We start from the raw sequence: 12,870 nt of genomic DNA, 5'->3' as shown, positions 1-12,870 counted from the left end.
ACACCCTGCATTTTTTTTTTTTTTTGAGTTTGGCCTTTATCCTACAAGACAAGATGAAGTTAACTGATTTTTTTTTTTTTTAAGTATAAAGATACTACAATTAGGTTTTCCGGGACTGTGGAAGTATTATCAAGAATAGCCTACAGTTGGAAAGATGGCTCAGTGTTTAAGTGCATGTAGGTAGCTCTCAACCACTTGTAACTCCAGTTCCAGTGGGATCTGTTACCTCTGGCCTCTCAGTACCTGCACTCATGTGCACATATCTCCGCAGACAAACATACACATAATTAAAAATAAATTTAAAAAAAAATAGCCAGAGATAGGGAAGAGCAGGAAAAAAAGAAAAAGGAGCACAATCTCAGTTAGAATCTATTCAACAGAAGTCCAGACTGGTAAGGGGAGGAATGGAAAAAAATAGGACAGGGTTTAACATCCATACAAGGGGAAAACCCAGGCAAGACAATTCTATAGTTTTTTGTTTGTTGTTTTTGAGACAGGATCTCACTATGCATCCTTGACTGGCTAGGAACTTACTATGTAGAACAGGACTAGCTTGTAAGTTATAGATATCTGCCTGCCTCTGTCTCCTGAGTGCTGGGATTACAGGTGTATGCTACCATATTCAGCCCCATTTTTTTAAACTGTATTTGTTTGTGCACTTCTGCATTCTACAGTACACGTTGGGCTCAGAGGACAGCTTGTGGAAATCACTTCTCTTCCTCCAACATGAGGATCCCAAGGATCCTCATCAAACTCAAACCATCAGGCTTAGCAGCAAGTCTCTTTACCTGCTAAGCTATCTTACTGGCCCCTATTTCTTTTATTACAAGAGAGAAAACTAACCCTCAAACAGATTAGACAACTAGTGATCATACAGTGATAAAAGTCTAGTGTAGCAGTGTACATTTACAGTCTAACTATTGAGGAGGCTGAAGCAGGAAGATCACTTGTGCCCATGAATTCAAGAGCGGCCTGGGTAACAGTGTGATGCCATCAAAAACAAAACAAAAATCATAAGACTATAAATAGCAGTCAGACTGTAAACAGAGGTTTGGTGCCCAAAGTCAGTATTTTATTTTAGCACAAACACACATGAAAATGGGCTTTAATGTTTCACGAATAAGCTTGATAGTGGCTTGCACCCATAATCCTAGCACTTGGGAGGCTGAGGCAGGGGTTAGAGGCCTTCACTAGTTAGAGGCCAGCTGGGCTACACAGTGAGTTCCAGGATAGCCTGGGGGTACACAGCAAGAGCCTGGGTCAAATAAAAAGTCATGCAAATAAACCCAGCACTGCCATGTCATTCTTCCAACACCACAATTTTTTTATTTGCCTGGAAAGACACTCTTGCAGAACCCACATTAAAAAAAAAATACTAGCTAAAATAATAAATCTAGAATACAATACTATCTCACATAATAAAAGTTGCACACACACAAAAAATTGTGCTAACATTTTTCTCAGTGGAGCCTGGGCTAAGTGAGACACTGTCGCCTGTCCTGTCCACCCTCCCACCCTGTGTGAGACACTCAACAGTAAAAGACTGAAAACTTTTCCTCTAATATCTAAGCCCCACAACAACCTAAGTAAGTCCATTTCCACCATTCTAGTCAACACAAGCACTAAGAACTCTAGTTGAGCACTAAGACAAAGACTAAATAAAAGGCATTCAAACTGGAAAAAAAAGACGTAAATTGACTGCTTTTAGATGACTTGATTTTATCTGCAGAAAAGAATCATACATCCCCCCGGCCCCTCCAAAATAACTTTGTTAGAATAAACACAACAAAGCTATAAAATACAAAATCAATAAAAGTGAGATGTATTTTTATATACTAACAATAAATAATCCAAATACGAGCCTGATGATGGTTTAAACCTAGAATCCCCACACTTGAGAGGTGAAGGTGGGAGGATCAGAGCACAAGTTCAAGAGCAGCCTAGTCTGATGTACAAGGCAAGTTACAGGTCATCCAGGACAACATGGTTAAGTCCTGTCTCAAAACAAAAAAAAACCAACAAATACAAATAAAATAGACATTAACTATTCTATTTACAACAGCATTAAAAAAGAATACTTAGGAACAAACACCGGCTTGATGAGAGAATTTGACACTGAAAACTGAAAACCATTGCTGAAAGTACTTTTTCATTAGTCCATGTGAGAAGCAAGAGACGTAAGAGACAAGCATGGTCCACGGGGAAGAAGGAGAAAAGCTGAGCATGATCATACCTATAACTCCAGCACTTCTAGGCTAGAAACAGATGGTCAGGAGTTCAGGGTCAGTCCAGGCTACATGAGACCTTGATAGAAAAAGGGGAAGGGGCAAGGGAGAGAAGATGAAGGGAAGGAAGAACAAGGCTGAAATGCAAATGAAAGATTTAAAATTGTTAAAACAGTAAGTCTAAGCTTGGCAGTAGTGGCACATGCCTTTAGTTCCAGCACTCAGGAGGCAGAGGCAGGAGAATGTCTGAGTTTGAGGCCAGCCTGGTATACACAGCAAGTTCCAGGATGGATAGGCTACACAGAGAAACCCTATCTCAAATACCACCCTTCCCCAAAAAGGTTAAGACTTGGTCATGGAGGGTAAAAGTTATTGCCACCAAGCCTGAGGACCTAAGTTTGATAGCCATAATCCACAAAGTGGGAAGAAAAGACCCAATTTCCACAAGTTGCTCTCTGACTTCCACAGGTGCAAAAGAGCACTGACACACATGTGCACTCAGTTTATACACACAATCACACACATACAATAAATAAACACAAAGTTAGTAATACTCAAAAGCAATTTACATATTTAACAGAACAACAAATTTCTAACAGTTTTCATTAGAAAAATCACTTTAAAATTTCTATAGCATCTCAAGGGATTCCACTGCAAAACAATCATGAAAAAGAATAATGCAGAGGATGTTTATTGATTTTAAATCTTAAGTACAAAGCAGATTATTAAAACAACCCGAAAACAACATAAACAGACCTAGAGAACCCCAAAATAGAACCTAGTGCTTACGGTTCAATGTCCTAACTTCCTCCTTCCCTTCTCCTCTTTCTCATGGCCTTGAACACACTAGGCACATTTTTTACAACTAAACTATACTCCTAATCCCTCAAATGATTTTCATTAAGGTGCTAAAGCCACTGAACTGGGAAAATTGGACAGCTATAGTTAAAAAGATACACAGTATTTGAAACTATAAAATTCTTAAAGGAAAATAAAAGAAAACCTTCATGACACTGGATTTGGCAACAATTTCCATATAAGACACCAAAAGAAAAATGAGATAAGCAGGAACCCATCATAGTTAAAAACTTTTTAATAGGCTACAGATGTAGCTTGGTAGTAGCAGACCATGGGGTTTGCATCCCAACACCAAAGGGGAAAATTTTTTAAAGTTTTTGCTAGGTGTGGTGATACATGCCTGCAATTCCACAGTTTGGGAAGCACAGAAAGAAGGGTCACTAGTTCAAAGGCCAGCCTGATCACATAGCAAGGCTAGGTCTCAAATAACTAATAAATAAGCAATTTTTTTTTGGTATCAAAGAAAGAAAAAGCAACCCAATGATTAGTAGAAAACATTTTCATTCTGCTATAGGTGTTATGCCTGACCTGAGTTTGAATTCATCTCCCCTAGCCCCTCAACTACATGACTAAGGAGAGACCTCCATATATATGTTGTGGAATGTGCACAAGCATGCTAGCACCCACACACAAGTGTGCGTGCATATACAAAATAAATGTAATCTTACAAAATTATGACTAATATCAATATTCAGAAAAACCAAAGAACTCCTACAATTCAACAAATAGAACTTGATGTAAGAAATATGCAAAGGAGCTGAGCATATGGTAGTCTATGTCTGTAACTCCAGCACTAGGAAAGATAAGTTTTGATGATAGCCCGGACTTCAAGATCTCCCTCAAAAGCCCAAAGGGGCAGATGAGGTGACAAGCTACAATAAATAGAGGAAAAGATATTCATCACTAACCATTAAGTAAATGCAAGTTAAAACACAATGATACTATATCACACTCTTTGGGATGGCTTAGTATAAAAAGAGGGGAAAGTCTTCACACACACACACACACACACACCAGGACACGATCTTTGTTATTACTGGTGGAAATGTTAACTTTCTTGGGCTTGATAAATACCCAAAATAAATGTTTTGAACAGGTCATTTTTACATCACGTTCACAGCAGAATTATACACAGAGGTCGAAAGATGGAAGCAACTCAGGTGTCTGAGGACAGATGAATAAACAAAACGCAGTGTATACTTAGAATGAGTTGTTCCTCAAAGAAAAAAAAAAGAAAATTCTGACACTGTACAACATGAATGGGCCATCAATTCAGTAGCAAAAAGACAAATATTTATGATTCTATGATTACATTCTTACCTAGTCAAAGTTATAGACAGAGTTAAATAATGAATTTCAGTGACTGAGGTTAACCATGTTAGTGTTTAAAGAGTACAGATTCTCAGTTTAGGAAGATGGAAGAATTCCATTCCTCAGATGAGGGCTGGTTGTGCCACTTTGTAGCAGAAACTAAACTTAGCATGCAGGGAGCCTTGAGTTCAATTCTGGGTACTAGGGAAAAAAAAAGAATTCTGCCAATTGGGCTATCAACATCATTCACCAGATAAAGGTGCCAGTTGCACAAACCAGTGTAGCCGAGTTCCACCCTGGGACCTACACAGTGGCAGGAGAAAACTCTCACTATAGTTCGCTGACTTTCACTTGTGATCTTTAACTGTATGCATGTATACACAATAAAAATACATAAAATCTAATAAAAAGAACTTGTTTTTGTTTTTTTTTGTTTTTGTTTTTCGGGACAGGGTTTCTCTGTGGCTTTGGAGCCTATCCTGGAACTAGTTCTTGTAGACCAGGCTGGCCTCGAACTCACAGAGATCCGCCTGCCTCCCGAGTGCTGGGATTAAAGGCGTGCGCCACCACTGCCCAGCAGAACTTTTTTTTCAGTGCTGGAGAGGTGGCTCAGTGGTTAGGAGCATGTGTTGCACTACCAAAGGACCAGAGTTTGATTCCCAGCATCCATATCACGTGCTCGCTACTGCCTGTGACTTTAGTCCAGAAGAATCAGAAGTCTCTATCCTCCACAAATACCTGCCCTTATAAAGCACAGAGACACACACAAATTAAAAGCACACACATAATTTTAAAAGGTAATACTGCAGATGGTAACAGTAATGACTGTACAACAATGTAAATGTGTACAGAACTGTACAATTACCATTAGTTAAGACGGTAAATCTTATTACACATATCTTACCACAGTAAATGTATATGCACACATACATTATCTGCTAGGTACCCTTCTTACTGACTTTACCCTACCCAGATCAATGGTAGAACATCCTTGGGTTTGATTTCTAGCACTACAGGAAAACAATTTTGAGGTAAACTTTGCTGGGTATAGCGGCACACACCTGCAATCTTAGCATTTGGGAGGCAGAGGAACAGTTCTCATTTAGGATCTCATCTGAGTCAGGTAACTCAACAGCTAGCTACTGTCTTCCTGGTTCATTTTATTCTTGTCTCCTTTTAACTCAACCTGTAGATGACAACTTATAACAAACTGTATCTTTAAAGGTTTGTTATAATTTGCATAAAAAAATTCAAATCTCAATTTGGCAATAAAATCCTTCTACAGAGATAACCTTCTGGCTGCCTATAGTTTCCTATGGAAAACTCTCCCCAAGAAACTCTACTGTCTGCTCATTTGTCTCCCTCCAGTCCCTTTCCCCAGGGCCAATCTCCAATTTATACAATTGTTTTTTTCTCACAAACTGCTCCAATCTCTCTGTAAACACAAACACTCATGAACCAGCTGAAGTTTCAAGTGTCCCAGGAAGTTATTTAGACTCCTAAGGCCCTGCTAGAACTACTTCCTCTACTCTGAACTCCCACAGCACTCTCTGTATTAGAACTCACTAGATTGGCTTCTAGACTCATGTTAGTGCAACTTTTTCCAATAAGAACCTTGAGGCAAAGTCTATTATATATTAATTTTTCACTTTCTCCCCCAGCTCTGGGATAATTCAAACACAAAGCAGACCTTCAATAATCAATTGAGTAATCTGAGCTCGGTGACTAAACTATGAAAACAGAATCACTTGATTCTGTTGTATTTCTGAAAGTTGACCCGTGACATACCATAAATAAAATTCTGTAGCCCAACGAAGAGACAGAAGGAAACTAGTCAGTATAACCTGAAAAACCACTGTATTTTAAATCCTAAAGTCAGAGTCAGATACAAAGAACTTCTTGAGGTGTTCATCACGTTGGGACGCAGACACTTTAGGTTTTACAGAACAGAATATTGACCTGTGGGCTTTACTGAACCCATGCAAAAATGAGCTAGGCTATAATTTGATGAGAACCTAGTCATGAACCTAAGAAAACCTCAAATGAAATGTCACTCAATTTTTAATAAATATGGTGTGTGTGCGGGGGGGAGGGTGGCCTCTTTAGCAGTTATTCTGAGGTGGTTGCCAGGTTCGGAGAAGTGCTCATTTCCGCTTTCAACTTTTTTTGTGCAAAGGCCTAGTGATTGGGATGCACAGTGGCAGAGAAAGCAATCACAGAGAGTCGCAGCAAGTAAAACGAGCTTCCTCCATAAACCACATGTAAGTACAGAAGCCTCGTCCCGGCTTTCCCTGACTAAGACCCAAGGCAACTCACCTTTCGGGGTCCTCTTCCCCCACTTTAAAACACACCACCAAATCGCTAAAGGTTTCTCTGACTCCAAAATCCCAAGACAAGACTAATCGTAGCCGCTGTTCAGGATGGACGGTTCCCAGAACTTCCAGCCTTCCAGCCACACTGACAACGTGAGCATCTTTGAAGAGAAACGGATGCTACTCAGAGACAAAAGGGACCGGTGGCTGGGAAAGCTAATGAAGTGCCCAAGTGCCCCTCTGCTCGCTCACGGTGAGATGCTTAGGCGCCCGAGCCTGCCCTGCGAACGAGGCCTGCTCCAGGGCACTTACTCTGCGAGCTGCTATGGGAGAGGCGCTGCGCTAGCTCCGAGCTCAGACAACACTCCGCAGAGTTTCTCCGAAGACGGTGAGAAAGTTCTCGCCCTGGAGGGTGAGAGTGAGTGCGAGTGCGCGCAAGGGAGTAAACCGCGGAGCCGAAGAGGGGGCGCTGGGGAGGCACGCCTTTCGCCCAGTTCTCCCGGGAGCTCAGCCTCCGCTCCCTCCCGGTCACCGCTCCGTCTTGTCTTCCCCCCCCCCCCCCCACCTACCTGTCAAAGCTCAACGCCAGTTTCGTTCCTCCCCCCTCCAGTCACTCACCCCGGACGATTCCCCCTCCTATGCCCGCGGCGGGGGGCCCGCCCCAGGCCTGCTCCTCCCCAAGCTCCGGCTCTCGGGCCTCACGCCCACCCGCGCGCCGCCCCGCACCCCGGAAACAGGCGTCCGCGCCCGGGAGCGGGTTCCCCAGTCCAGGGTGAGGCGGGTCCCGCCCCTCGAAGCCCGGTGCTCGGAGCCTGTCCCGGAGGCCACCAGGGCGGGGGTGGCTGGGTGGGAGGGGCGTCCTCTCGCCCCGAGCGCCGCGCCTCAGCCTCGGCCCCCGGTCGGCGGCGCGCTGTCCGGCCCGCCCCTCAGGGCGCTGGGACCGGCCCGTCCCGCGCCGGCGCGCTGGGCCCTAGACGGCCAGCTGGCCAGCGCCTCGGCGACTCCCGCGGCGTCCGGGCCTCAGCCGAGGCGCCACCACGCCCAGCCAGGGCCCCTTCCTCAGCCGGACGTCCCGCACCGCACGGACACCAAGACGGCTCCCCAGCCTCCGACACCGGGGGACGCTCACCTCGGAGGCTCCTCCCGCCGCGGCTGCCGCTGGGACCGCTGCCGTCGCCTCCGCCGCCCCCAGCGCCGCCGCCCGCACTGGCGCCGGCCCCCGCGGCCATTCTCCTCTAGCCGCCGCCGCCCTCCCCTCTCCTGTCAGTGGCTTAGGCTCCGGGACTGCTCCAGGTTCCCCCTGTCGCCATTTTGACTCCGACAGGGAGCAGGAGGGGCTCGCTCCGGCGCGGCCCTGGCGCGCCTGCGCCGCTCTGCGGAGCCGGACGGCCCCGCCCGCCCCCGCTGTCGGCACGCCCCGGTCACGTGTCCCGACGTCGGCGCGCCGGGTAAGGGGAGGAGGGGCACGCCGGGAGGCGCGTTCCCAGGGCTTCGGGCCAAGAGGCGTGTGCGCGCGCTTTCTTCTGCCGAAGTCCGCCCGAGGCGACTGCGAGGGGGCGCTGGGTACTTGTTGCAGCACCCTGCACCTACCCTGGCGTTGTAGCGTATTATTCGTTGTGTCTGAGTGGAATGATCGTCACTACGCACAGGAAAGCCAGTTCCACTGATTCATTTCCTTTCGGCGGCCGCCATCCACCGGGTGTTGGCATACAAAAAAAAAACAAAACAAAACAAAAACAAAACTGCGTTCCGGAGGAAGATTCCTTCCTGTCTGACTTTGCGTTCCGGCGGCTTCTTTTTGTCAAGAATTTCTTAAAACATTTTGCAGTCTTGGTGCTTTCATAAGTAGTACCTTGCTTGTTACTAGTAGGCGAGAAGAAAGACGCTGTAAAGTTTGAACAACAAAGAACTAGGCTGATGAAGCTCACCGTGCCCCCGTGGGAGAGCCAGATCTCTTCCATCAACAGCTCTTGTTTATGATTTTGCGATAATTCCAGAGATGCAGTCACAAAACCGACTTACATTAATGGAGTGTCCTGCAGTTTTTCAAACACAGTTAAACACATGGTTTCTGAACGCCCAAACCGCGCTTTGAGGTAGTTGGGACAAGCGTTATTATTACTGTTTTACAGCTAAGGAAGCCGGCAAGCCAAGACTAGAATCTAGGCTGTGTCCTCCAGGGATTTGCGTTTTTCGTCTTTCCCAAGTCTTTCCGAAACAAGTTTCCTGCCACATTTCCTTTTGATGGTGTTAGATTTATTTTTATGTATATAAATGTTCTGCCTGCATGTATGTGCCCATCGTTGCCTGTCTGGTGCCACTGGAATTGTGGATGGTTGTGGAGCCACCTCGTGTGTGCTAGGATTCCAGCTCAGGTCCTCTGCAAGAGCAGCAAGTGCCTAAATCATTGATCCATCTTTCTGGACCCTTTATGGTTCTTTTGAAACTATCTCAGTAAAAGCACCTGCTTGTAGTTCCTGAATAAACGGACTCGGTTTAGCCTATTTCAATTCTTAGTTCCAGAATAATATAATTTTTTAAAGATGTAACTGGCCCTTAGTTAGCACTTTCACTTTCTTAATTATATACATACATACATACATACATACATATGTGTAGTGTGTGTGTGTGTTGTGACCTGTATGTAGCTCAAGCTAAACTTTGCCTTGCTGAAATTGACCTTGAATTCCTAGTCTTTCTAGTTCCATCTATAGGGCGATGGGACTACAGGAGTGTATCATTGGGTCCAGAAATCCACTTTCCTTGATGAATTACTTCCTTCCGTTGACTATATGCAACATTTCTGATGTATGGGTCATGATGGTGAAGTTACAGTTGATGAAACTTGATCCAATAAATGTATCCTTACTCGGTTTTCAGGGAGGTGGATTTGAAACTTGCACTGGAGTTTCTATGTGTTTGACTCTCTATTAATAAACACCATATTTGTTTGGTTTGGTTTTTCCAGACAGGGTTTTTCTGTGTAGCCTTGGCTGTCCTAGAACTCTGTAGACTAGGTTGGCCTAGAGCTCACAGTCATCCACCTGCCTCTGCCTGCCCAGTGCTGGGATAAAAACGTGCAGCACCACACCCAGTAAATACCGTATTTTGCAAGTCATGTTCCCCTTGTGATTGGCAAATTGCGTACAGGGAAAATGGGCGTGGTTTAGGTACAAATGGCAAGCTTTAAAGGATAAAAGCAATGAAATTTTGTCATGGGTTTGGTTTCCGGTTTTCTTTCTGTTTTATGGTTTAAAAAAAAAAAAGGATCCCAACCCTCTGATATGTGTTCTGGTTTTGTTTTGTTGAATTTGGTGTATGTGTTTGTGTGAATGTGGTTATGCAGGTCCAAGGACACTCTTGGGAGTCAGTCTTCACTTTTCACTTTGAGACAAAGTCTCTTTCTTTTCATTTTTGTTCAGCTGGCGTTTGAGCTTCTCCTGTCTCTACTTCCATCTCCCCATGGTATCACTGAGATTACAGATGAAGACACTGTGTGCAGACTTGCTTGGGTTGTGGAGATTTGAATTCAGGTCCTCACAGTTGAATGTCAAACACTATACACACTGAACTCTGTCTTCCTAGCCCTTGTTTTAAAAAGATAGTTTGATCTTTATTGTTTTAGAGATTTGGTAAAGGTTATAAATTGTTTTTCTCAACTTCCAGTGGAAGAACTTCTATTTCTCTGAATATTTTCTTGAATTTTTGAGGGGCACTTTGCGTTTTTCTTACATTGATTCATTAACTCTTTTCTTTCAAAAACAGCTCTTCCTGGATTTATTTGTTTACCTTTTCTACTTGTACTCTTTATGTTGTCGCTATTCTAATCCTTGAAGATCTGGAGATTGGTCTTTTTGACATTAAGATGACCCATACAGGTAGATCCACTCCACTCTGACCAATGGTAAGGAAATTCAAGCATACTTCTGCTCCTTTTATTGAAATAAGAGGTTTGACCTTGGGAATGGCTGCCTTCAGGAGACTTGGTCTAGGACAGGTTCACTGCTTAAACAACAGAATGCTAATGACTTGATGTCTCAAAGTAGTGGAGCAAATAACTGTTCTAGTTGTCCTTTGTATCATGTTAAAGCAGCCTTTTGCCTTCTTCCCCTTTTTGTATTGGGGTAAAAAAGTATACGAAAAATAAAATAAAAAAAAAGCACAGGTGTATTTCAGCATTCAGTATCTGCTGAGTTGCCCTTCCATCACTATCCTAAGTCTTAGTGATTCTTTCTTATCTCTATTCCTCCTATTTAACTTTTTCCTAATCCTCATGCCCCTCCCCTAGGAAGTGGTATACTTGTTGAAGCTGGCGCCTGACACACCCCTAATATCTGACTCCAGGTTATTACTGTTATGGTAAAATGCTGCAGGTGCCCGAGTGTCAGCAGTGGGGCCACAAGACCACGGCAGGCCATGAAGACAGGAAGCCATGTGGCGGTGACAGATAGAGAGACCTATTAGGCATGCCATGCAGAGAAAGTGGGTATTTATTTAGTGGGTTATGGAGGGGAAAGGGAAATGGGGTGTGGGAGAAGTAGGGAGAAGGGAGAGAAGCAGAAGCTGCCTCTTTGGGAGAGAGATGGAAAGGAAGGAACTCAGGTTGAAAGAGAAAGAAAAATTTGCTTGCCTCAATGTGTGTGTGGGGAGTGGGCAGAGCTTGTCTCTTATAGGGACAGACCATTACAATTATTAAAGAACAATTAGAATTTGTGCTACAGTTTTCCTTAACTAAGAGGAGAATGCATGCACATTAGGAGAGAAGAAAGATCAGAGACAGAAACAGAGAAATTGAGAGAAAAAAGATGACATTTTAACATTTGTGCTTCGATGGCTCCAAATCTAAACCACGCCCCCTATTTTATGTTTTTAGAAGCTATTATGTGCTCCTGACTCCTCAGTTTATCTCCTAGGTGGAAGTGGATAAAAACAGTGGGTCCCTGTTGCTTGCAATCCAGAGGTCTGAGTTCATAGCCAATTCTTCTTCCTCCTCCCTGCCCCTCTCCTTCTCTGCATCTTCTCAGAGTCCCATTTACATGTCACCAAAGTTGAAAACCTGAGACATTTACTTCTGTGAATTCCAGTTTCTATTACTCTAGGGTATTGTGTTTCTCTTGTTGTATTTTGTGGTGTGTGTGTGTGTGTGTGTGTGTGCATGTGTGCATGCATGTGTGTGTGTGTGTGTGTATGTACACATGTATGTATGTGGAGGCAGACAGACTGAGGGTATCAGTTCTCTCCCTCCATGTGGTTCCTAGGGGTCGAGTTCCAGTTGTCATGTTTGACTAGAAGCACTTTTACCCAGTGAGCATCTCACCAGCTCGAGCTCCCGTGTTTTCTTCCCCAGTGTACTTGCTTTTCTACCATTCATAACCGTCCACTGAAGCCCCTTCTCAAACCCCTTCCTGAAGTCTGCTATGGCAACATTGTTTTTAAGTCTCAGAGAAAGGCCAGTTGTATTTCCTACAATTGTTTTGCATATGTTACTGCTTCCACACTCTTCTTTCAAACTTCCTGGAGTCTAAATGGCGAGAACTGAAATACATGTGCCAAAGTGCCAGGAACTGGACAGATGACTCAGCAGTTATGAGGACTTGTGCTCTTCCAAAGGTTCTGGGATGGATTCCCAGCACACACAAAGCAAGTCACTCACAAACATTTGTAATTCTAGTTGCAGGGGATCTGATGTCCTATTCTGACCTTCATGAGCACCAAGCATGTGTGTAGTGCACATGCACACATGCAGATAAAACTCTCATACACATCAAAGTAAATGAATAGGTCTTTAAAATTGTTTAAATGTCTAAACAATTGTTTAAATGTTTAAAGGGCAGTGATTAATGTTATAGTAATTAATAAATATTAATTTATTAATTTTAAGGATTAAGGTCAATAAAGCTTTTAGAAAATAATATTGGAGAACATCTTATTGAATTTGGAAAGAAAAGATTCTTTTCTTGAGATAGGATCTCAGGAAGCCAAGGCTGATCTCAAACTCCGTCTAGCCAAGAAGCTCTTGAACTCTTGATCATCCTGCCCATATCTCCCAAGAGCTGAGATTACAGACCTGTTTTTTAATTTGAAGGACCATAAAACCCCAAACGAACCATAAATGTAAAGATAAGATTTATAGATTCAACTATATTTAAATGTGAACTTCAGAG

At 43.7% G+C, this 12,870-nt stretch overlaps 1 protein-coding gene across 2 annotated transcripts in view; it reads right to left on the bottom strand.

The window, feature by feature from the left end:
• The window catches only part of Btbd7 (BTB domain containing 7), an 86,428-nt gene extending 78,455 nt beyond the window's left edge, over positions 1 to 7,973 (bottom strand). Inside the window, exon 1 of one of the 2 annotated variants that reach the window (XM_087911559.1) lies at positions 7,836 to 7,973. The gene's annotated coding sequence lies outside the window, so the exon portion shown is untranslated. Of the gene's footprint in view, positions 1 to 6,710; positions 6,840 to 7,835 lie in introns of those variants that run through there. The other variant, XM_087911560.1, reaches the window with a different exon arrangement.
• Positions 7,974 to 12,870: the final 4,897 nt, after the last annotated feature.

The sequence above is a fragment of the Myodes glareolus genome, chromosome 11, assembly GCF_982192425.1.
Source record: "Myodes glareolus chromosome 11, mMyoGla1.1, whole genome shotgun sequence".
NCBI classification, from domain to species: Eukaryota; Metazoa; Chordata; class Mammalia; order Rodentia; family Cricetidae; genus Myodes; species Myodes glareolus.
This window is presented reverse-complemented; position numbering and strand designations above follow the sequence as displayed.